Source organism: Amblyomma americanum, chromosome 3 (genome assembly GCF_052857255.1).
Source record: "Amblyomma americanum isolate KBUSLIRL-KWMA chromosome 3, ASM5285725v1, whole genome shotgun sequence".
Classification (NCBI taxonomy): domain Eukaryota; kingdom Metazoa; phylum Arthropoda; class Arachnida; order Ixodida; family Ixodidae; genus Amblyomma; species Amblyomma americanum.
In genome coordinates this window covers 132,052,877-132,077,233 of record NC_135499.1, presented here as the reverse complement: position 1 = coordinate 132,077,233, position 24,357 = coordinate 132,052,877, and the positions used below count along the sequence as shown (strand labels likewise).

The window sequence follows — 24,357 nt, the reverse complement described above, 5'->3', positions numbered from 1 at the left end:
AAATGCCATCTAAGCGCCGTCCTGGCTCCCACGTGACACCGCAAGGCACTCGCAAGCAAGTGTCTTGGCAGGCGACTCGGCCGGGCTCCGCGTCAACGTCATAGCAGCCGCCGAGTCATCGTGACGACGCGCCGCGGACGCGGCGCCGTTCTCGCCATCTGGCGGGCACCTGAGCAACTGGCGCGGGCCACGTGATTTGACGCAGCTTTGGCTTGGTTCGCCGCTGCTCGTTCGGTTTATTCGGTGCACCAGTTGGATACCGGAGCGGGCCGTTTGGTTTTTCGATCGCGAAGACGCGCGGGGCTCATCTGCTTTCAATGGATAACCACGCTTGAGGCGCTTCGCACTTTGTCCTTCCACATTCACCGAAAGGAATACTCTGGACGCTGTGCCCGTGTGAGCCGTTCGTCATTGTTTCGCGAGTCCTCGGAGTGGAAAAACAAAGGAGCTCGTGGCGGAGACATGCGTTTCTGGTGGAAGGTGGAAAGTTGTGCTTCCGCTGCGTTTTGAGTCGTTTGTGGAATACCCGACACTGAAAGAGGTAAGCGGCTCATTTAGTTGCTATTCTTTTTGCTGGGCTATGCGGGAAAACTTCTTCTTACCCGCTTGATATGAATTACACTGTACACTGAATTTTTTTCCCGCTTCTGTTCAGATGCATTCAAAGTAGCTGTTAATAGAGAGTAAAGGCGAAAAAATAAGTGCGCTTTATACTGGCTAGCACTAGTGTTTTACTATGTATTTGTTTTACATGCACGGCAAAGAAGCCTAGAACTTCCTAACAACCATAGCTTAACCTATATTTTGCGAAATAATTTGACACAGCCAATAAGAAAAGGAAAGAACAAGCCCTTCCTAAACCATTTATTTTCCAAGCATTTTTAATACAGTATTATTGAAGTTTTAAACCTATAGACATTCTTGTAGTCACCAGTGAAAATCGAAATCCTTGCCTTCTGTTCAAAAGTGGAAATTCAGTACAACCACCAGTTGACCAGTGCGAACAACGCATATTATAAGCAGAACCTGAATTGTTAGATTCAGTGATTAAGCATGTGTTAGCAATTACCGAAATAACTGAAAGCTGATAATCACGACTGCGGCTCACAGCGAGACAAGAAGCGAATTATGGATGTCTGCTTCGGGATTAACTTATATTTCCTTGTTTTCCTTCTCACAGCATGAACAAAGTTTCGGATATTTTGGTGCAGTCATTTTATTCTGTCTGAAGCTCGCTGTGACTTTTGCGCTCTTTTTTATATATGCATACTTTGTTTTGCTTTTGGGACACTATTCTTTGTTCAGTAGGGTTAGTCTTGGCTCAGGAGAACGGCTGTCCGGCAGAAGATATTTTTGTAGCCTTCCTTTACTAAAAAATGTACGTTTGTGGAAGGCATTTGTTTTGCATTGTGATTAAGAATTACGAAGCTCAAAGCAAGAGCCTTCTTGGAGTGAAGCCTTCGTCCAGGTGCATTACGTCTCTGCTTGCCTAACAACTCCCTTCGGTACGTATGTTGGCGAACTTATTTGCCGCTTTGTTTAAACTGATTTAATTATCGGGGATCATGATAAGGCCTACACGCTCTCTTCTGGTCGTTCCAGGCTGTAGGCCGGTGGTGTTTTGGGCTTTTTGGTCCTCCATGACCATTTGGCTTATATTAAGTACTTTTACTGCTACAACTAACTGAAATGATAGCGTTAGTGTAGGAAGCAATCATTGTTCGGTTCTTCACATGTACGTCTTGCTAGAACGTCGTATTAGCTCTTTTTTCTGCTCTCTGTAGGGCACAGGAAGGTACCCCCGCAAGAGCAATATATCCTCGTCCTGCAAGATTGTTTTACCTGATCGCATGAAAAAGGAATTGGGGGTAGGGGATGGGATTTGCTTGCAGTAGCAAAAAATTACTGCGCTGCATCAATTTCTTAAAATTTGAAGCCCAATGCATAAATGCATTCATGATTTGTATTAACCAAATGCAAGAAATTTTGTGCAAACATTGTTTTGCACAAGCCTCTAAAGGAATGGACTAATCACGAGACTAAAGAACAGTTTTATTTTCGTTCTTTGCGGGAACGTTAATGTGACTAGCGCGCCAATCACAGAGGAGAATATACTCATCATAAACTAGTATTGCAAGTTATCGCACTACGCTCTTTATCCGCTGGTCAAGCTTAGAAACTATGCCGTTTGGCGGCTTAGCACATCAGTAGGTCCATGACAGCTGAACCAGCCGGCTTTTTCACAACGCGAAATTCCGAGGCATCGATTTGTATAACTTGGTTCCGTGCTCGTTAGAGAACACCGAGAGCTCGAATTTATTCTGGAGCCCTCCACTACAAAGCCCCTCATCACCCACATTTAACCAGTATCCTTTAGGCAGGTTATTTATGAAGCCCGAAATCGGTAGCGAAGAACATGACGCTAAGTATTGCGCACAAAGCCGTTCATGAGCAGCTTCTGGCAAGTAGCAGCAAGGGAATGAAGGTTGGCAAAACGCCCTACTGCAGGTAGTCTGCTGCATTGCTTAACTACTAACTTAGACTTACTGAGTTTGAGCTTGCATGGAAGGGAGAGAAATGAGCCGTCACCCGTGGTTCATTAATTTCGTGCTATGTCAAATCCTCTTAGACGATAAAACTCTGTTAGGCTGGCTAAGCCGGCCTGCAAATCTAACGAGCTTTAACTCCTCGTGTTGTCTATTGGTCGTTGTGAAATGAATTAGTTTTCTCTGCAAGCTGCTGGAGGCACTGCGATTAGACGTAGCAAAAGGCTGAGAGGTTAGAACTCCTAGTTAAGCTTAGTTATGATAGCGAGTCGGCATTCAGTGCAGTAGTTGCGAATCAAATCTAAAATTTCAACTGCAGCATTTTGAGATGTAATGTACCTTAAATAAAAAAATTTAATGGAAGTATTTGCTGGCGCCTCTGAAGGTTACGAAAACACTAAGTCGCGAAATGGCGAAAATTGCCATTTTGATGATTTGCTGTAAGTAGTCCGAGTGTGTGGCAACACGACTCGAAGGCCTGTTGCAGTACCAGCAGTTGTGTTCAGTTAGACAGAGGTGCTGATTACCTTTCCACCAACGGAAATTTACCTGGTCATTGTACTGACTCACTTGCTCACTCTTATTAAGCAATGCTATATTTCCGGGGGGGGGGGGGGGGGGGTCATTTCTCGTATATTTAATATGTTATTTTTCATTACTACTTACAACAAACTGCTACAATTGTTGGCTTTTGCCGATACCCTCCCTGTCATCATTTCTGTTGTTCATGTTCGCCGACTGATCCCTTTCTGAAATGCACATGCAGCCCTTGTTATCATCATCGACGTCCCTTGTGCACCAGTTCAATGTAGAAAACAGCCCGGAAGATGCTACATAAAGTATAAATTTGATAAAAGAGAGGAGGAATGGAAGCCTTTGTCCATAAACCGAGATTTATAGAAAAAAAATTGTCTTCGTCTTGGCTGTTCTGATCATCCTTTCTCGAGGATTATAAAGACCTCTCCGTGCGAGAAAGAGAGACCGGAGAAAGATTAAGTGAAAGAGTGTTTGCTCGCTTGAAAACTTCGTTTCAATGTAAAAGGGCCTTAATCATTCAGCGGACTGAAATTTCCCCTTCCTTCCTTTATTTGTTTGAGTTCGTGCTTCGTGGAGAAGTCGTCACGATAGTTTCCAATAAAACGCTCCTCATTTAGCCCGCTGGTATTTTTACCAGACTTGTGTTAAGGGGGACGGAGTGGATTCTAATAGAAGTCAAGCGTATCAGGGGTCGGCAGATGGATAGGTGGGCAGATGAGATTAAGGAGTTTGCAGGGATACAGTGGCAGCAGCTGGCAAATGACAGGGTTAATTGGAGAGACGTGGGAGAGGCCATTGGCCTGCAGTGGGCGTAGTCAGGCTGATGATGATGATGTGTTACACTTGTGCGTCAAGATAACAGATGATTCCCCATAGGAATGAGCATCGATTTTTTTGTTTTTGTTTTTAGATACAAGTGCAGCAAATCTCTAACGCTCCGAATTTGCGACAGACAAAAATTCAACAAGTTGTTTGCAAGAAATATGCTTTTTAAACGATCTTCGTGAATTGAGGTAATCTTCGAGGGTCCAAGTTACGCAACCAATTCTTTATACCACAACTTTCTCCCTATTCTTGCCTCAACAGAGCGCACAAGACAAGGCACTGGGGGTCATTGAACGCTCAATCGGAGTGGCATATTCAAGCCCCCTTTTTCCGTCACACAGCTTTCCCAGAGCAGCGCCAAACGTATTCTAGAGAATTCGCTGGCTATTGGGAAAATATCGGTCAAAGCCGGTATGCAACTGGGCGTAAAACCTTGAAGTGTGATTCAGGTTGCCAGTTGTGCAAACAAGGACCACTCCCGCCGGAACTTTGTTGAGGTATTGAGGTATCAAACACAGTATTTGCGGACCGAGTAATCTACATTCAAACGGGCGCATTATAAATTTCATAAAAAGAATTGTTGTTTGGACACTTTACTAATTCTAGTAAGTCATGATATAAAAACTAGGAGTGTTCCTGGGATAAGTCAGTTACGAGATAGAACGAGACAGGAGCAAACATGTCATGTCTCTTGAAGTTTCCTTATTTGTACATACATTCTTGTGCAACTCTAAATGCACCAACTCTGCTAACAACGCATCGCGCTGGAGCACACCCACTGTTTTACTCTCTTTCTGGAGGGATATGCAAAAGGAGCTTGAGAGAATGTGGCTTGAACGAAGATTTGGGCGGGTGGGTGAGAGTGGACGCAATGAGAACGGATTGAGTCAGTTTGATTTGCGACGTGCCTTGGTTAGGTTTCAGGCTTCTTCTTTCCGGAATAGTTGAAGTTCTTCGCACAATATTTTAAATCCCGGCAGGAACCCAACGCACAAGTATGCGCGGAACGTGCGAACTAGCTAAACGACAAATGCCGAGAAGAGTACTGCGGAGCGAACCGCTTTCTTTGCCTCCTTATAACGCCTCAAGAGGTGTGCAGGGGATCCGGCAAATTGTTCAGGAAGCCGTGTTCGTAAAAGTGGCATGTCGCGCCTGGGGGCAAGCTGCTGATAGCTTTTAAATCGTTCGCTAGCGCTTACGTTTTGTAAGCGTCCTGAATGATTCTTGAAAGAATATGCGGTAGACTTCACCATTAATTATCTCTTAAGGTCGGGTTAAAACATAATTTATAAATTACTCCAGAGAATTATATTTTTCCAAACAGTTGTAAGGAAAATTCTGAAAGCGCGGGGTGCTATACTGGGAATATGCTGCACGCTCAGAAATTTAATTTCTTATATTTATGTTGATCTTGCTGGTCTACCAAATATTTCATATCTATGATACTAAACACGCTTTTGCCACTCAGTATGTATATGATGATGATGATGATGAATGTAGATTCTATGGCGCAAGGGCATCTATGACGAAAGAGCGCCATGGCAGAAGGTATTTTTCACTTCTCAAGGAGGTGTCAACGACCCATTTCACAAGCATTTCACCCTAATTAATCCGAGTACCAGACCAGGGAAAAGCTTGTACCTATTGTATCACCGGCGGGTACACGGCGGACGGGAGATCGAACCCCGCACCTCCCGCATGCGAGGCGGATGCTTAAACATTTGTTCATCGCGGCGGCTAGTCACTGTGTATAAGTCTATAGTAGAAGTCCGGACATCCAGCTATTTAAAAAAGGTTTAAGATACTGATGCAATAGGTACACCTGCCTTTATTTCATATGTGCTTCAAAATAAAATTGTTATAAATACAGCACTTAAGGCAGGTACAGACCAAGGTGCTCGGGTACTATTTCCTGCCTGCGATCGCATGTGTTTCTCCAATCATGAGCAAATAAGTTGCTTCAAACAAGACGTGTAGTGCGAGCTCTACATGGGGCATGTGTCAGTGTCGTCTCGCACTTTACCTCTGGCGACCTTTTTGAGTGGTGCATCGCGATATAATATTAGTGAGGCTTATGCAAATCGGATGTAATTTCCGCGAGCAACCATTTACTCGGCAGGTGTCTGGCGTGAAGTTCTAGATCAAGACAGTGTTGATAATCATAGGGGCGCTCGCGGACAGTGAAATTAGCTGGGGTTTCGGCCCATAGGAATATATGAAAACATATGTATTCAAAGTAGTTTTCTTATTTCACAATGCCCCTGAAATATCGTACAGCCGAGTAAATTCTAGAACAACGTGACAAAAAGAAAGGTAGTTTGAAATTTGTTGTCTTTTTTAACACACGATGCATGCCCATGGGAGTTACCATAAAAACAGACGCGCACAAAACTTTACAAAATATTTTCCTTTCACAAATACCTGTATAGGCAGCTGTTCGTTAAAAGTTTGAGAGTAATTTGAAGAAGAGTGAGGCTAGGTATGCTACGGTATTTAAGATATGACGACAAATGTGTGTTTTGAAGCCGAAGTTACCATCAAAAGCGTTCTATTCGCAGGGTGTTTTTTCCGAATCACAAGAACTTCTAGTTTAGTACCACATGCTGCTGCGTGCGCCACATTTGCTCACTAATGAAATCGTTAAACTAGACAAGCTAGACTGCTATGCATGAAAAGAAATTCTCTGACGGCATTATAAGCGAAATAATGAGAACCGCCCATTCCAGCAGACGTCGCCGCAGATGGCACCCCGACCCGGGGGAACGGGTGGGAGGCCCACACGCCCGCACTGGGGTGTTTTCAAAATACTCCGCCTTTTTAAATGGCGCTTCTTGTTTTCATATTCTGTTCTGGAGTGTAAACGGCGCACTTAATACACTCAATGAATGTATTATAAGGATAAGATCATTTATTGAATAAGAACGGGAGGAGTGCCGCCGGGTACCCACCAATGATACAATGGTAACAAGGCTTCCCCTGCCTGGTGCTCGGCTTCTTTAGGGTGAAATGCTTGGGAAAGGGGTTTCGACCCCACTTTGAGTAGAAGACAAATAAAACCTTGTGCCATAGCGCTCTTTGGCCGCAGATGCCCTTGCGCCATAAAAAAACCATCATCATCATAGAGCATGAGCAGCTATGGTACCTTCGGAAGGGCGGTCTGATAGCGTGTCCAGTCAGTAGCAGTACAGATAAAACAAGGAGTTACGTGTTTAGTGTACGGACTTGAATGGCAGTTCTGTAATTTGGCGCATAAATGAATTTTTTATTTACTTCGTTTCGGAAAAAAAATGGAGCGGGAGTGTTTAGTGTTCACTGCAGTTTGTGAGGAAACGCATCGTTAACGCTAAGATATTAAAAGATTGGGAAAATGTTTTCCAGACCGATGAATCCGACGCACAGTGCAACCAATTCTCGCAAAGATTGAATCAAGCGACAAAGCAAGAAAGGGGCCTTCCTCATTGCTTATGTCAGCGCCCACGGCGTATCCAGACGTGGTTAGAGCGAACTCTATCGGCAGACCTGTGCATAAGAAAATAAGGATACAGAACTTCCGCCCACGACCGTCGCCAACTCGGTAGTGCCCGCAAGAAAACATGGGATAATTTGCTTCTGCCGGAATACAAGCCGGAAGTTAGAACAGTATGCGGGGATCGCTCGTTATCGGCAAGGATGAGGCAAAGGTCCCAAGAATGTCCGCCATTCAGCCCGCCCTCATCACGGCGGAACACTAAAAGACCCTTTGTCGCCACATTTCGTCGTCGCCACATTTGTCACTTTCCTGTACAGCAAAAATATCTTGCTGTCTAGAGCTGCGCAGCATTCCTTTACAAATGGAATAATAATAATAATAATAATAATTGGTTTTGGGGGAAAGGAAATGGCGCAGTATTTGTCTCATATATCGTTGGACACCTGAACCGCGCCGTAAGGAAAAGGATGAAGGAGGGAGTGAAAGGAGAAAGGAAGAAAGAGGTGCCGCAGTGGAGGGCTCCGGGATAATTTCGACCACCTGGGGATCTTTAACGTACACTGACATCGCACAGCACACGGGCGGCTTAGCGTTTTTCCTCTACAAATAGAAGCAGAAAGAACATATCTTCCATAAGTTTCTTGTAGGCACCCCGTGGAAGCGGATTCATTATCTTACCATCTAACGCATCAGTAAAAATTGCCACAGACCTTTGTCATATTGAGATGCCGTGACACGGATATAGAGATGCTAAGAGATGCTGCGTCATTGGAATTGTCTGCAGCCTTCACCGAGATGCCATGTCAGTGCACTTTTCTGCAATCTTCACTGGGTTCTTCAAATGAAAAGTCGATGTATTCGGGCTCAAATCAGAACAAAAAATGTGGTTTTGATTTCATGCGAAGCATACTAATCTCAAAACTGAATTTATATTGTAAAAAACCTTTCAATCAATAAATCAATAAATCAATCAATCAATCAATCAATCAATGTTTTATTATCTTCATGAGCATAAACAATATGCAAAACATAGCTTGGACCCATAGCCAGTGGCTAGTCTTGGGTCCGAAGATAAAAGTGCATAGGATTAGGCAGTCTTCACAATTGGTTTGATAAAAGCCTGCGAATTTAACAATATGATATTGATTACCGCTGCGGTGGCCGAGTAGTTGAGCATGCGCCTTGCATGCGGGAGGTGAGGGGTTTGATCACCAGTGCCGCCGGGTACCCATGGCGATACAATGAATACAAGCTTTCCCCTGCTCTGGTGGTCGGCTCATTTAGGATGAAATGCTTGGGAAATGGGTCTTTGACCCCACCTTGATAATTCGAAAAAACCTTGTGTCATAGCACTCTTTGGCCACAGATGTCATTGCGCCATAAGATTCCATAATCATCATCAGTATAATATTGATTAACACAAATTACAAAAATATTAATCGCGGAACCAGGTAGCGGCACACAATTCCCGAAGGGCAGGTTGTTATACATGAAGTGTTATACATGAAACAAGATACTCGCGCTGCAGGAAAGTGGAAAACACGAGTAGGGTGTTTAAGGCTAAACAATACTCAATGCGTTTGCATAACAGAAATTTCCGCATTATGCTCAATATAGTAAGTTTCCAGCTTTTTGATAAAACTTTGTTCTAGCCGTTCATCAACTGGTATTTTGTTCCAAACTTTGGCTCCAACGTATTGACTGAGCCGCTCACCATAAACATTTCTTGTAGGAGGAATATTGAAATTGCCAGGCACGAAGTTTCTTGCGAGTCGTAGAGGGCTATAGAGTAAGGAAACGGGAAATGGAAGGTTATATTGATTTATGCTGTGTACACAGCGTGCTTTTTGTATTTCACGCAAATGACCAAATGGCAACAACTTCAGCTCACCGAAGAGTGGTTTAGTGTTCTCATTAGATTTCGCGAAGTTCATTATTCTAATTGCTCGCATTTGTAATCGTCTAATAGAGTCAAGATATAGGGCGTAAGTCCAGCCATAGGATTCAATACAGTACGACAGGTGACTATTAATAAATGCAAAGCATAGGATTCGTAAAGTGCTGGTGTCAAAGCAATCACCAGCTTGCAGAAGAATATAGCAACCCTAGGCTAACTTTTAACACACTGCATTAGTACGATTTTTCCAGTGTAGATTGTTGTCAAATACAACCCCCAAGTATTTAAGAGGAATTTTTTGCATGAGTACAATATTATCTCTGTCCATGCGGTCTGCCCAAGGTGTGCCCAATTCTGAATTTACTCGGATAGGCGCACGCGGTGCTCAAGAAATATCGACTAAAGAAGATAGGGATTCTTGCGCCTACCTTTCTTAAGCGGAAAGGCAGCGCTTACTGCATTGTTAGACTACCATCTAAACAACAAGGTTGTTTAATATTTAGGTCAACCGTGCTTGACATAGCAAGAGACTGGCGACGTGTAATATTCGCTGATCTGGCGATGTCCATTGATAGATTTGCCGCGCTGCCTAGTTTTAGAGGGAGAGCTCTACTCCTCGGCGGACAACATCCGACTTCGATGTGGATGAGGCAATCACCTTCAATGCTTCGCAAGGTCAAACCGAACTTAACTGCGTGGTGTTATATGGCCCGGGCCATGCTATGGTAGTACGACCTCGTGATCATAATACTAGGACCATTGGATACTTGGCGTTGACCTTTGACCTTGACCCTTGATCGTGAGGTTTGATTTGAGACAGTGGAGACCGTGCTTAACAGAGCTTTTCCTCGTATAAGTAGGTTCAAGCCACGTTGAACCTCAGCCGTTTTTTCCTATGCTTGTCAAACTGCATTCATTGAACCACGGTACCGGTAGTGGGCACCTGCCTTCTACTGGCAGTTTCTGATAATCACGTGATCACGTGACCTACGAAGACCAGGCGGGAGTAGACGTCGATGACGGTGCTACCTTGTGCAGGTGTTGCCCCTTGCTGCATCTGCGGGTGAGTGCTTGTTTTTTTTTCTGGATCCTCCAGGCTTCAAATTCTGAATTAACAATTTGAACTGCTGGTTGAACGGGTGTTAGTCTGTCGCACATGGGTTGTTGCTCAGAATCACCATGAGGGAGCAAAGCCAGTATTTGAAAGCAGCGACCGCAGACATGACGACACTATCGAGGGCAGAACTGTTGTTCTTGTGCGACTCCGAGCCCCACCATACTGCACCCTTCTCCGTCCAGTCGAAGAGCGAAAACTGTTACTTTTTTGTTTTGTTCCTGCCGCCATTGAAAAATGTCAACAAGTGGTCTTTTTTTTCCTGTTTACAAACTTGGCTCTTAAGCCAATAAACTTTTCTTTAAATAAACATCCGATACCATGCTAAATGACACTTGAAATAGAGCGGCTGCTGAAAGACATCTGCTTCTTTTAGACTCCAGTTGTGTCCGAGTGGGAAAGCAGTGAGATTGCATTAATCAAATAAAAAAAAATTATGGAGGGTAGCTAAGATACCTGCCTTGAAGGAAGAAGCCCCAGGTTTTTAATTTATATTTTTGTTTCCTTCCTTCCTGATGACACACCTACTCATTAGCCTACAGCTTTGAGCTAACGCACACACAAGGTTTACCATTGTTCGACAAAAATGGCTGGGGTTCAACGTGGCTTGAACACGATTATACGAGCGAAAGCTATTGACACGTCATTATCTTTATCATTATATTCGTCATTATATTCTCGGTATGGACTTCCTGAACCAACACGGCGCAATCATCGACCTGAAGTCGAAGTCAATAACGCTGTCGGAAGATAAAGCGATACCGCCGGAGAGCCCTCGTAGTCACCACGCCTTGAGTGTGCTCGAAGATCAAGTGAGCATCCCGCCTCGCTCCAGCATTGTTATTTCGGTCGGCACCGAAATACCCGCTGACGTAGAAGGTGTCATCGAAGGCGACCAACGTCTACTGCTAGACCGTGAAATTTGCGTCGCAAGAGCGATCGCTCGACTGCATGGAAAGAAAACTGAAGTGTTGCTGACAAACTTCAGCCAGGAGTTCAAGCACATCAACAAGGGCACGACGATCGCATACATCGAGAAAATTCTGGAAACCAGTAATGCGTTTGTCCTCTCGGATTCCGCCGCATCTACCCCGACGACCATGATTCCCGAACCAGACTACGACATTAATCCAAGTCTCCCCGTGATTAAGCAACAGCAGCTCAGAAGTCTGCTCCGACGATACAAAGGCTGCTTTTCGACGTCATCGAGGATTCGACAAACGCCAATCGCCAAGCATCGCATAATCACCGAGGAGTGCGCTCGACCACTCCGCCAGAGCCCTTACCGAATTTCGCCGCGAGAACGTGAAGCGATAAGAGAGCAAGTCGACGAAATGCTGCGCGACGGCATCATCCAGCCGTCGAAAAGCCCGTGGGCATCCCCTGTTGTCCTGGTGAAGAAAAAGGACGGAGCCTTCTGTTTCTGCGTCGATTATCGCCGTCTGAACAAGATCACGAAAAAGGACGTATACCCCCTCCCACGGATAGACGACGCATTGGATCGGCTCTGCAACGCAAAATACTTCTCGTCGATGGACCTCAAGTCTGGCTATTGGCAAATAAAAGTCGACGAAAAAGATCGCGAAAAGACCGCCTTCATCACCCCAGACGGCCTGTACGAGTTCAAGGTTATGCCATTTGGACTGTACTCGGCGCCTGCAACGTTCCAGCGCGTTATGGACACGGTTTTAGCAGGATTGAAGTGGCAGACCTGTCTCGTTTACTTAGATGACGTCGTTGTCTTCGCCGCAAATTTAGACGATCACCTTAGACGATCACTTGCCACAGTACTAGAGGCCATCAAGTCATCGGGGCTCACTCTGAATCCAGAAAAGTGCCGCTTCGCTTACGATGAGCTTCTGTTCCTAGGCCACATCATCAGCAAGTCTGGAGTCCACCCTGACCCGCAGAAGACAGCTGCCTTCGCACAGTTCCCGCAGCCCATCGACAAGAAGGCAGTGCGTAGATTTCTTGGCATGTGTGCCTACTACAGGCGATTTGTCAAGGACTTTTCACGCATCGCTGAGCCGCTGACACAGCTAACTAATTGTGACGTCGAGTTCTAGTGGAAAACGCCGCAGGCCGACGCAATTCAAGAACTCAAACGATGCATGCAGTCGCCGCCCAAGTCCCAGGAGGACAACTGCCTACCATCCGCAGACGAATGGTCTCACGGAGCGCCAGAACAAGACCTTCGCCGACATGCTAGCAATGTACGTCGACGTCGAGCACAAGACATGGGATGCGGTCCTGCCGTACGTAACATTCGCTTACAACACGGCGGTGCATGAAACAACACAGATCACGCCATTTAAGCTGGTTTACGGCAGGAACCCGATGACGACGCTCGACGCCATGCTGCCGCACGTCACTGACTGAGGAAAACCTTGACGTCGCTACCTATCTCCAGCGCGCCGAAGAAGCTCGACAGCTCGCCCGCCTACGGATCAATAACCAGCAGCGTTCCGACAGCCGACACTACAACCTGCGACGACGCTTCGTCGAGTACCAGCCCGGCCACCATGTTTGTGTATGGACCCCGATACGCCGATGAGGACTGAGTGAGAAACTATTGCGACGCTATTTCGGACCTTACAAGGTCAATCGACGTATTGGCTCACTGGGCTATGAGGTCGCGCCAGACGGCATTTCTCATTCACAGCGGCGCCGCGCACGATCTGAAGTGGACCACGTGGTGCGCCTTAAACCCTTTTACGGACGCTAACGAACTTCCTTATTTTTGTTGTTTTCTTTGCTATGAGTGCTTTTCTTTATTTCGTTTGTTTGCAGCATCGGGTCGATGCTTTTCAAGAGGGGGGTAATGAAACGTCATTATCTTTATCGGGCGACTACGTTTCGCCGCCTAACAAGAGTTATCGCACAGCGCGGGACGCGCCTGCATCTATCCGAAGTTTCTGGCAAGTCATCGATGCTTCTGTTCGCTGTCTGTTGTAGACGAACCTTATGTTATCTGATTTCATCGCCTGACGCGAATGGTGTAGAACTTTGTGGAAGGCACGCGGGTCCCAACGATTAGTCTGGAACATTCGACGACTGCTATATAACAGCCGACGCGCTTGACCCGCGGATGAGATTTTCGACGATCGGCGACCCTGTTCGCCGTTACCGTTGTGCTGTTAGTGTAGCCTCTTTTGTGGGCACAGGTTCGCCCAATAAAAGTTAGTTTTGTCTTTCACAGTATTGCAACTGTGTTCTTCAACGTCACCACCACGTGACTCTATGTTAAGTATGGCATCATTTGGCTCAGATCAAATGTCAAGGTCAAGGGTCCACGGTGATGGTATAAGTCAAAGCCAGGCAGGCAGCCAATGGGCATAGTCATATGGTCAAGTTGTCATAATGCCACAGCTTGGGCCATACTACTACGCTCTTCAGTTCGGTTTGACCTTTCGGTGCACTGAAGGTCATTTTCTCATCTACATCGAAATCGGAAGCTGTACCTCAAGAATTAGACCTCTCGCGATAAAAGCAATCCGGTTTGGTGGGCTATGGTTTTCGCGCTAGAATCGCATTTTGAAAGTCCTTCATTCAATTCCCGCGCCTTCAAAAGAATTTCTTTCTTTGCAGATGACGTCGTTAGAATTTTTTTTATCGCCGTATATAATAAGCCGCAACGCACGACCTTCACTCCACCCATTCAGGGAAACAGGCGGTGGCATGCTAGCTCAAAGAGCCGTGTACAGTTCAAGTAACTATTTCCTGGAATTGAGCCGTTAACGGTGACACAAGAGCACGAATATAATTTGGAACGCCCACGATCACTGCGGTGTGTTTGTTCAGACTAAAAAAAAAATATTCCGCTCTTCACAACAACGAGAAGGAAGCGGAGCATAATGAAAAAGTTCTTTCTCAAAAGGGAGCTTGCTAGAATATCCGTCTTCCTGGTTTGGATCCATAAAGCTTCTTCAGGGACAAACTTTCCACTAACGATACAAGTGAGGTATTCTGGAGCTGACTTTTTTTTTGTAAGCCTTAACTACTTTCAAACCACTTTTATTCCACTTAGACTCCCAAACTAGGTTTTTACCAAACTTCTAATCACTCTCGAGATCAACATCGCCGTATATAATAAGCCGCAGCGCACAGCCTATGGCATACACGGACCCCAGTTACGCTACAAACAGCCACGAGTCACTGGATCACGTATTTCTTGCTGCTTCCGCTTGACCGGGCACCTTGATTGGACTTTTCTATTCCAGGCCTGGTTCTGCGGCCACGGGGCCATCGAGAGTTTCAGTTGGGATTCAAACGAGCTTACGTTTATTTTTTAAAGTGCTTTACAACTTTTTTTTCATCCTTGGCTCACGGTACATTGAATATTTTCTGTATCTAGGAAATGACAACATTCGCTGAGGCACATTGAGAAGATGAAAGGGAAACCGCAAGGCTTTGCTTGTCTGAAAATCGAGTTAATTTTTTTTCCTGCTATCTCTGTTGACGGGATGCCAGCACGACCTCAGGTTTTAAATAGCTTAGAAATGATGTAATACAGCACAGAAAAGCACGTAGCCAGAATTTTTTTTCGTGAGCGGGGGGGGGGGGGGGGGGGAGGGGCAACAAAACAAAATTTTTTTTTTAATACTGAGGGAAAGGACAATTTTAGCTAGTGAAAGCGTGAATAAAATAAAGTTTTGGTGCGCATGTGAGGTACGCCCCTCACTATAATGACACGCGCAGACGAATTTTCATATTCGGCAACCGTTTTACGCAACATGGTCGTATAGAGAGTGAGATGAAAATAGCGCTCAAACAAATATGAAAACGTGAACTACAAAATAGAGCCCTTCCTATTCTATTTGGCACATAATCCTAAGCAAACTGTTTAATCTGGCTGGTTTAAATTTATAATGGTACCGGACAGAAACAGAGCTTTATTTCAGTGTGGCATTGCATGGACCTTCTTTACTACCAATGCTAGTTACACAGAAGCCACAGGTACAAAGCACGTATGTACCGTGAAAACTAAAAACAGAGCTTACAATTTAAACGACGAAAAAAATTCACAGTGTTGCACACATTACAGTAAATATTCGCCACACAGAAGGGACACCTTAGCGATGTACGCACTGCTACAAATAAGCATTAGCATCAGAACTACTACATCTTTATGTGAATGGCAGGATATAAATCACAAAAAAGCGCTGTATACAACAGTGTTTCTTTATTTTCCTTCAGTCCATTCTACTTTTGGTTTGGATTGAATATCATTTTTGTCGCGCTGTAATCCCAAGTCAGACTGTTTTCGCCATTAATGCCGAAATAATTTCGTCAACGCTAACTGGAGCCCGATGAATTGACATCAGAGCTAACCAGTTAAGGCGCTCTTGACGTGTTCGGTTCAGAAGGTGTGTTTTAACTCTCTTCAGTGTAGAGAAACTGCGTTCTACAGCGGCGGTAGTCACTGGCAACGTTGCTATAATCTCGAGGAGACTATGAACTTTTGGAAATAGGACCATGTCGCAGTTCATTAACGCGTCAGTGGTGTAGCGCGGTGTCTGCTCTACCCCTGTTGCTTCCCATTTTTCTTTCCACACCTGCCATTCTCCCCTTAGCGCAGCGATGTGCGTTGTCTGCATGTCCTGTATGTAAAATTCAAAGTCTGGCTGCATGGACTAAAAGTACTCTTTAGAGACGTGTGTTGGCAGAACAAACTGCAAACTACTTAAAGTTGCCCTGTGGTTTTCAAAGCGGCACTCAATAGATGCACTGAGATCGTTCATGTGAGGAATAAACGGCGTTCTCCTACAGTATTCCTCAGTTGAAGTCGAAGAGTAATTGGCCCGATGCTTCTCAGTGCCAACCACTCGCGGCTTTTCCGAGCTTGCGCCAAAATCAGCCGCTCTCTTTTGACGTACAGAAAATAATTTGAGACTCCTCCTCAGAATTAGCAGTCATTCTTTCCAACCTGCACAAAACGAGGTCTGCGTAGCTTAACGCGACGTTCATGTCAACCGACATTCTCTTCAAATACTCGGACAAATGATGCGTTAGGCTTAAGAAAGTGACACAATTAGACATATGAGAAAGTTAAATGAACATACTCGATGGTGGAGGGCAGACGAAGTGGAAGCGCTTGTTGCATCGCGGGAGGCTTCCTTGAGCTCTTCTAGTGTGGCGACTATTTGAGGCAATGTCTCACTCAACACTGAGACCGCCTCGTGGCGTTCCACCCATCTCCACACAGAGCGGGTGGAAACCGGGGCTTCCCACTTCCTCCCAGAGCGGCCAGGACGCAAGGAAAAGCTGTCGAAAGAAGACGTGGGTAACCTTGTCTGTTCAAAACGCCCGCTGTATTTGCTACCGTTCTTCAGTCTTGTCTACGTGGGATTTATCTCTTGTTATTGAAACCCAAATGTTTTGAAGTGAGTTGATTTAGTATTATCATTATTACTGCTGCCTTCTGGGAGCTAGCGATTACTCCCAAGCCTTGGCAAACACCTGCGAATAGCTGTCAATCAAATGCATGTATTTATATGGCGGTACTTCCGAAATCCGTGCGAAGTTAGTGGGGGTCTGAAAAAAAGTAAAGACGGTTTGACTCTGCCAAAAACGCAGCGTTGTGCGAACGCTTCGAAATCTTGACTTTATCCACATTTAAGGACTTTCTGGTCTTATTTTGGGGGTGGGCCACCGAAATTTTACGAGTTGGCCAAGTCAGTTATGACTCATTCCATGGCCCGCTCGGTCATGTCACTAGCCAACTACCACGTGCCGGAGGCACGCTTATAAGGTGGACTGTGATCTATGCTGTCCAATTTGCCAGGCGCGACACAGATATAAAGCCGCGCTTTATAACCAAGCTGGATGGATGTTCCTGCATGGCATATAGCAGTGGCGCGTTGTGACTCGGGTCCTGGTGGATTCGATTCCCTTCTCAGTGCTGGCAGCCCGAGTTGTCAGCTTCTGCCAAATTCCTGCCAGGAGGTTTCAGATACACATCCTCCCGATCTGGCTCCCGATGTGTTCGGTTACCATTTAAAAGTATGTAGCCCGAGTTTGCAGCTTCTGCCTCTCGGTTAAGTGATGGCGACAAAAAATTTTATACACCCAGTTAGACATAGTGACGGAGTGCTTTCGCATTTAAATTTCGAAAGCGGGGGGGGGGGGGGGCGCAGCCCCCCCCCCCCCCCCTTCGATGCGTTCCTGACCATAGACGTAAGCTATTACGCCAGATTGGCTTAAATGTTCTTCGAATCTCTTTACCTTCTCTGAGTAGCTGTTTGTTTCCCCTTAAGTCACAAGTTTTACATTTGACAGATGATGGCAGTTTTCGTTGTGACGCGATATCTGCTCTCTGCGGAAAAAAAAATAAGACTGCTTCAAACAGCATAACATGAAAGAACAAAAATCACAGCACAGTTACTACTTTGTAGGGCGACATTCAGCGACATCTGTAAAGGTTTTTATATTTCACGATATATTGAGGTAGAGGATATGAGATAAAAATCATATCTGTATATTTACAGACAATTTTCCTCATATATTCGTTCCTCGATTAGCGTTCCTCTCTATTGCACCACATCCGGCACTGAGCCTCTCCACTGGCGGCGCAATTTCAGCAGCCGCCGTAGGTGGAACGTGCTACTTATCACCGCTCTCGCCAAACTTTCCCTCCTCCTTCGAGGATAATCACATTTCGGATGATTCCCATGGCAGAAACCCTCCGGTTGCTCACTTCTCTCACCTGCCATTCCCTCCTCTTTCCAGGGTTACTATACCCCTCCATGTGGTTGCCGTGGCAACCCCGCTCCGGTTACATCTTCTTACGCTCTCGACTCTGCTCCTTTCATGGTAGCCCCTCTCCAAGTGGCTCTCATGGCAACCACCCGCTAGCCACACCGACTATTACTGTGACTAAATCCATAAAAAACACAGGAATGGGAACTTTACAGCTGTCGCTGTAAAAGAGAGTTGAATGCCTGAGGTGGCTATGCATTCCAAAACCTACCTCTTCCTTTCTAAACAGGCTTTGAAGCCTGTTTTGAATCCTAGCATTTTCAAAAAGAAAAAACAAGAAAGGACACATTGGAACAGTCTTTATAAACTCAAGCGGCTGTTTGAACTTGTTGGTCAGTGATCATGGTTAAACAATGAAGCGCGAAAAGACAAGGGCAAACGAAAAAGTGCACAGGACTGGCGCTCTCCTGTGCACTTCTTCGTTTGTCCTTGTCTTTGCGCGCTGCATTCTTTAACCAATCTTTATGGTACGTCTCTGGAGCATGGAGTGAGGAGCCCACTGCAACCTTCCATTTACATCTAGGGTACATGTGAACATCTTTCACTCCTTCGCAAACTGCCTGAAGCCCAGAGCCGCGCTACACGTTTTGCTGCTGTGTATTTTTCTCTGTTCTCTTTTTCTTATACTGTTCTGGATGCAGGGCCAAGTTCCGTTCTGGTAGCATTGCCACCTCTTTTCTTCTTATTCTCGTAATTGTCGCAGCGTCCGAATAAAGATGCCATTTTTAATGGTTACAGGAAATCTAAGGTGTTTTCAAACTTATGTCTTGGTTCTGCTTTTTTAAAGTTGATATAGAAAATATGTAAGTGTGTAGCTATGAATATTAACGACGACGACGCTCTTATAGCGTCTGGTTTCCCACACCAGTGCTGTGTATCTTGCAAGCTTGTGTACCTTACAAGCTGTGCGAAGCTTACTTAGTATGGGGTGGGGCGAACTCTTTGCATTCAGGAATTTTATTTATAACGGCGAAAGTGGGCGCTATAGAGTTTTAGAAGCCTAAGAGAGAGAACGCCAGCCGAACTATGAGAGAAGTCAGTATAGAAGCAATTGCACACGTAATACTCGAAATGAGAATGTGGGGGGAGAGGAGAGAGGGTAGGGGGGACTTTAGACAACATCTTACACAGAAAAAACTCCTTTACTGCTCATCGGGCAAAGTAGACGAGTTTGTGCGAGTAGGCACGACATGTGTCAACAAACTAACCACTTCACTATGCGCCGTAGGAATACACAGCTTAGGGTACACGGGACGTCAGCTATGACTTAAGGAGTTTATTTTTTCTTCTTCATTGTCTTCAAATGGTTGAAAGCTAAGTTTGCAAGTTTAATTTTTTCTTGCTGTATGAAGCGTCTTTGCGAGTTCTCTTCACGACAATGTCTTTTTTAAGCTTTGTTTTTGAAGTGGAAGCATGTTTTATACTCATGGAGGCTTCTCCTAAGAACGGCCACCAATGAAATGGAAGGGCACTCGGTTAGAATACGCCAACCGGATGCGCGTGCTCTCTTATTTAAAGCAAGAGAGGTTTCTCACGTGAACGCTATTCACTGCTGCTCGAAAATGGATGTTTGCGCGTTCCTTGAAGAAGGCCGTGATTGGAAGCTGTATTATGAAAAAAAGTTGAATAATAAAAGAAATGAAGAAAATACATTGCTTCTCAATTTGCGCACTTCATTACCTGATGTAATTCATTAACAGCCACAGTAATAATATGAATCATATTACGACGCGGATTCAAGAGGTTTTACAAAATCGAGGCTGAAAGGCCAGCTCTGACCTGGTTGCGCGTTGTTTGTTTGCTGGAATAAAACAATAATCATGCTACTGTTCATTGCGGAAAATAACTTAAAGGCATCCTAATTGTAAAATGAACACGATTGTAATTTCCTCTTACGCACCCTTTTCATGAAACGCGCCCAATTCTGCAAGCTGGCTGTGATCGTTGTTCGTGCATAATGCTAGAAAGGGTCGTTTTCAACTTCGCTCTCTAAATTTCGTGGCTTTACACTAACAGCACATGTGCTTCGTTGCCTTTTATTGTCCTCTTTGTATTGTTTCTATAAGTAGACATAATTGCCTTTGAAATCACCACAGCACTTTTCAGACTGCTGCTTTTCTTTTTCGCACGGCATCATCCCGGGAAGGAAGATGACTGACGACACATAAAATTTTCTTGTTTTTCTTTTTGACGTTGAATTGCGAAATTACCGCAGTTTCCTCCCTACAGTATTCTGCGGTTCACTTCATCAACCTACTGCCCCAATGTTCTTAGCGTTACAATCACACCTTTTCAATATTCTGTCGCTCTGCCTTCGTAGCGCCACCCCTAAAGAAATACATCTGGAGGCTTCCGCAGTTGACCAACTGCGGGAGGCTTCAACTTTACAACTTTAAGGATGACTGTGTGAAGGCAGGGAGTACATCACAAATGTGTCGTTGGTGTGTAAGTAACGCTGGGCCGCGGCTGAAATATTCTTTCCAATTTTGGGAGTTAGGAAGTTAGAAATGAAGCCCTGTCAAACAAATACTTGAATAGCTCGGTTAAGTGAACACTCTAGTTACGTGCACTCCCAAATCTAGAAGTTGCATTTTTGTTAGAGGAGTTTGTTTTTATAGGGTTGTTTTACAAGCAAGAATCATGACCCTCTCATAATTTTGAAAAGTAAGTTTAAAACCTGCACGCACCTCAGTCATCTCCATCCATCACAGGGAAAGTAATGTTCTTCTAAACTTGTTTTCTAAACGGAACGCAAGAAGTGAAAGACATGTCGCGTGGACCGCGTTCAAATTTAGAAACATCACAGAAGAAAACAGTCACTTTGTAGACCCAGAGCTGAATATGCGAATTATCTCATGGTCATTGTTTTTCTGTGTGATAGAGGAAGATAGCAACGGGGAGGAGCATTTCTTATCTTTAATGCGATAGCATTAAGACGGCCATGAAGACGAAAACTATCCGGCAGTGTCGGCGTCTGTGTCAGGCCTCCACCTGCCAATGATGGCAGGTGGCGTTTAGGAGATATTTTTCGCTTCACCTGCCACCTGCCATCGGTCCACCTCTCCGCTCTTCTACATTTGTAAGGAGGTAGGTACCGGAAGAAGAATGACTCAACAAAAATGAAAATTACTCAGACGGAAATGACTCGGACAACAGCAGGCCTACGTGCGAACTACTGCAGCCTCTCAAAGACGTATCCGTGCCATAAAGAGGCTTGCGGGAGCTATTCCTTTAAATAAAAATATAAAATTTTAGATAAATAAAATAAAAATGTTCGGGAAGTGCAACCTTGGTCTCACAGGCCCCGTAGGTGGCTGTGTTTGAAACAGCCGCTTGCCGTTTCAGTGGTGGATCGCTGCAAAATTGCGTATTAGTATCCACAATATAAATGAAAGAAAACGTATTCATAATTGGAATACACTTAGGACTGGAATATATTGACGAGTTAAACAATACTAATTTCCCCCGCATCAATCCAATTGATCGCCCTTAGTATTTTTACATTTCTTTATTCCTCTTGATACAAACATTCGATTAAATACAATAAGGAATAGTTAACGCGCTGCAGTATTCCTCCTCGCCACGATTTACTTTAGGAAAGGAGGAGCTATGCTATGAAATTGAATCCCCTTCCCTTTATTTATCTCTTGTCGCAGGGTTCCACTAAAAGACGGCATTTTGTCATTTATATCGGGGACCGACTGTTAACTTACTGAGCGGCCGAGCGCTTCTGAAAAGACACGCGAGAGTGCCAGTGCTTTCAGTTCGTTAGCTACGTGCCTAGAAGTCAAATGCAAAACTCAATTTGGCCGGCGGAATCTGAACAGAGCTGTCCTATCTTTGAATTACTTTACCAGCTTCGCTGCTATACTGTTGCACGTAAGTATATTTGCTCACAATTCTTTTATTTCTTTAACGCTCTAATGATAACGTCGGAGCTAATCGCGAACTATAGCGGCCTGTATCCTGCCTAAATGCTGCTCTTGTTAAGGAAGCTGGACTTGCACCGTTTTGTATATTCCTGCTTAATACACCCGTGTGAGCATTGGTGGCTGTCGTTTGCTTTCTATAACTGATAATATTGCTTCAAACTAACCCTCTCGAATACTGAAGTGTTCTGCACTAAGGGGCAGGGTACAGCCAGGAGACAGCGCAAGCGCTCTCGTGTGCTTGTTCCGTTCGCTGCACACTACATTCATGTGAAACAAACTAGCCTGCACGTCGATCTCACAGGCATCATATAGAACCCGGTATAAGGTGTGGAATTTAAAAGCGGAGTATAAGTCAAACCAAGCAGATAAGATTCAAATCGAGAAGACAAGAATAGAATACGACGCGCACAGAAGCCAGACATTTTACAAGTATCCATATTCTGTCCAAAAAATCACAATGTGTGTTCAAACTGTTCGCGACATCAAGCGGTCATTGTGAACATGACCGAACCTTCTGACCGAAGATCGTATAAGAGCTTTTCTGTGGAAACATTTATCCTAAATGTGGTAAACTTAGAGGTGCTCGTAGAGCATACTTCTTAATTTCTCCTCTGTTAAACACGCTGACCTTTTTTCGGGCCCCTTAATGGTTCGTTACAATACAAGCAAAAACAAAAGCATATTAACGGTTACCACCAGCGCTCAATATAGAACATAGATTCCTGCGTCACCGTTGAAAGCGCAGGCACTCGTCAATCAAAATATATCGCTTTAAAGTAGAGCCCTGGTAAGGGCGGCAATAATTTCAATTTCGGCGAGAAACTGGAAAAGGCCCCATCCACTTAATTGCTAGTACAATGTTCAGTCGAAAGTGCATCAAACAAGGCCCAGGTGTATTCAACCAAATCTTGAAGCTGATCGTCAAAGCACTCCAAGAGTAGACGCCACGTGCTGTCACCTATCATTGCTATTAAACCCTGCTCTTTCCTTGTAGATGGATCTTCAGCCTGCAAGCACTTAGTTTGTGATGATAGTGCGCTTCTCAATCCGTGATATCACTTGGACCTGTCAACGCACTAGGCTGCTGATGTCTTACACATTTCATTTGGCTGACAGACCTGGGGAAAAACACGGACTATAACTCTACACTTGATATTTCCTTGCCTGTGGGTATCTTTTTGCTTTTGCCTCCATTTATTCGCTGCTGTACTATAGTTCACAGAGACAGTTACGATATGGGAAGCGGAAGTTTCCTTTTATTACAACTGCACGCGTGCGCACTCCTATCTTTCCTTAATAGCATACGGCCAGCCGCTGTCACTTTTTTAATATCCCGTCTGGGGCTTTGAGGTGTATTCAAAATAAAATATTATAAAGATCACTTCTGAGATTGTGTATACCTTATGTCGAGCGAATCACAACGTCTTCTCCATCAAACTTTTCTTTGTGCGGAGACATATCTAAGCACAAGGAGACCACAGGCGCTAATTTATGGGGAGCGTTCATGGGAAAAAAATCTGGTGGTTCAGCATGGAGAAATGCTAAACACTGTGCGAAAGCACAGTTTTTTTCAGGTGGACACCAACGCAGCATACCTGAAAGCGCCAGTGAGATGTCCACAGACCGAGCGAGCCAGTTATGTGCACCTTCAACTTTTTCATCGTCAGTGTCGATTTACCTAATGTACGACGGTGGCCTAAGCTCAAGTGCCGCGTTTCTACAGCAACGTTGTCAACGCTAACGCGTATTGCTCTAGTGCCGTGTTTGTGCCACAGTGTTGTCTACGCAAACACCCCTAGTGAAAAATGTATATAGGTTTGAATGGGTCAGCAAGTAGGATTATGGCACATTTGGTATGGCTTTATAGGATGGAAGTCCCAAAGCAGCTCAGTCTATGAGGGACACCATAGTGGAGGGCTCCGGATAACTTAGACCATTTGCGGCTCTTAACGAGCGCTAACAACGCCCAATACACAGACCTTTCACATTTTGTCTCCATCAAATTGCTACCGTAGCGGGCGGGTTCGAACCGACGACTTGCATGCACTGTATGATCTAAATGCACGGTAATTAACCGCGGGTAATCGAAGTTATACGGAGCCCTCCACTAAGGAGTCTCTCAAAGGTTGACTCTCTTTGGAAGCTTCATCCTATAATGTTGAACGAAATGTGCAATAATCCTATTTGTAGACCTATTCAAACCTGTAAACATTTTTCAATAGGGACGTGCAACGAACATGTCTCTGTTACTGCCGCCACATAGCTCAAAGCGCGAATAT

At 44.9% G+C, this 24,357-nt stretch overlaps 1 protein-coding gene across 1 annotated transcript in view; it reads left to right on the top strand.

Moving 5' to 3' along the window:
- Positions 1 to 238: 238 nt before the first annotated feature.
- Positions 239 to 24,357, top strand: part of LOC144124122 (rap guanine nucleotide exchange factor 4-like) — a 396,964-nt gene continuing 372,845 nt past the window's right edge. The window contains exon 1 of the mRNA XM_077656784.1: positions 239 to 541. The gene's annotated coding sequence lies outside the window, so the exon portion shown is untranslated. The remainder of the gene's footprint in view (positions 542 to 24,357) is intronic.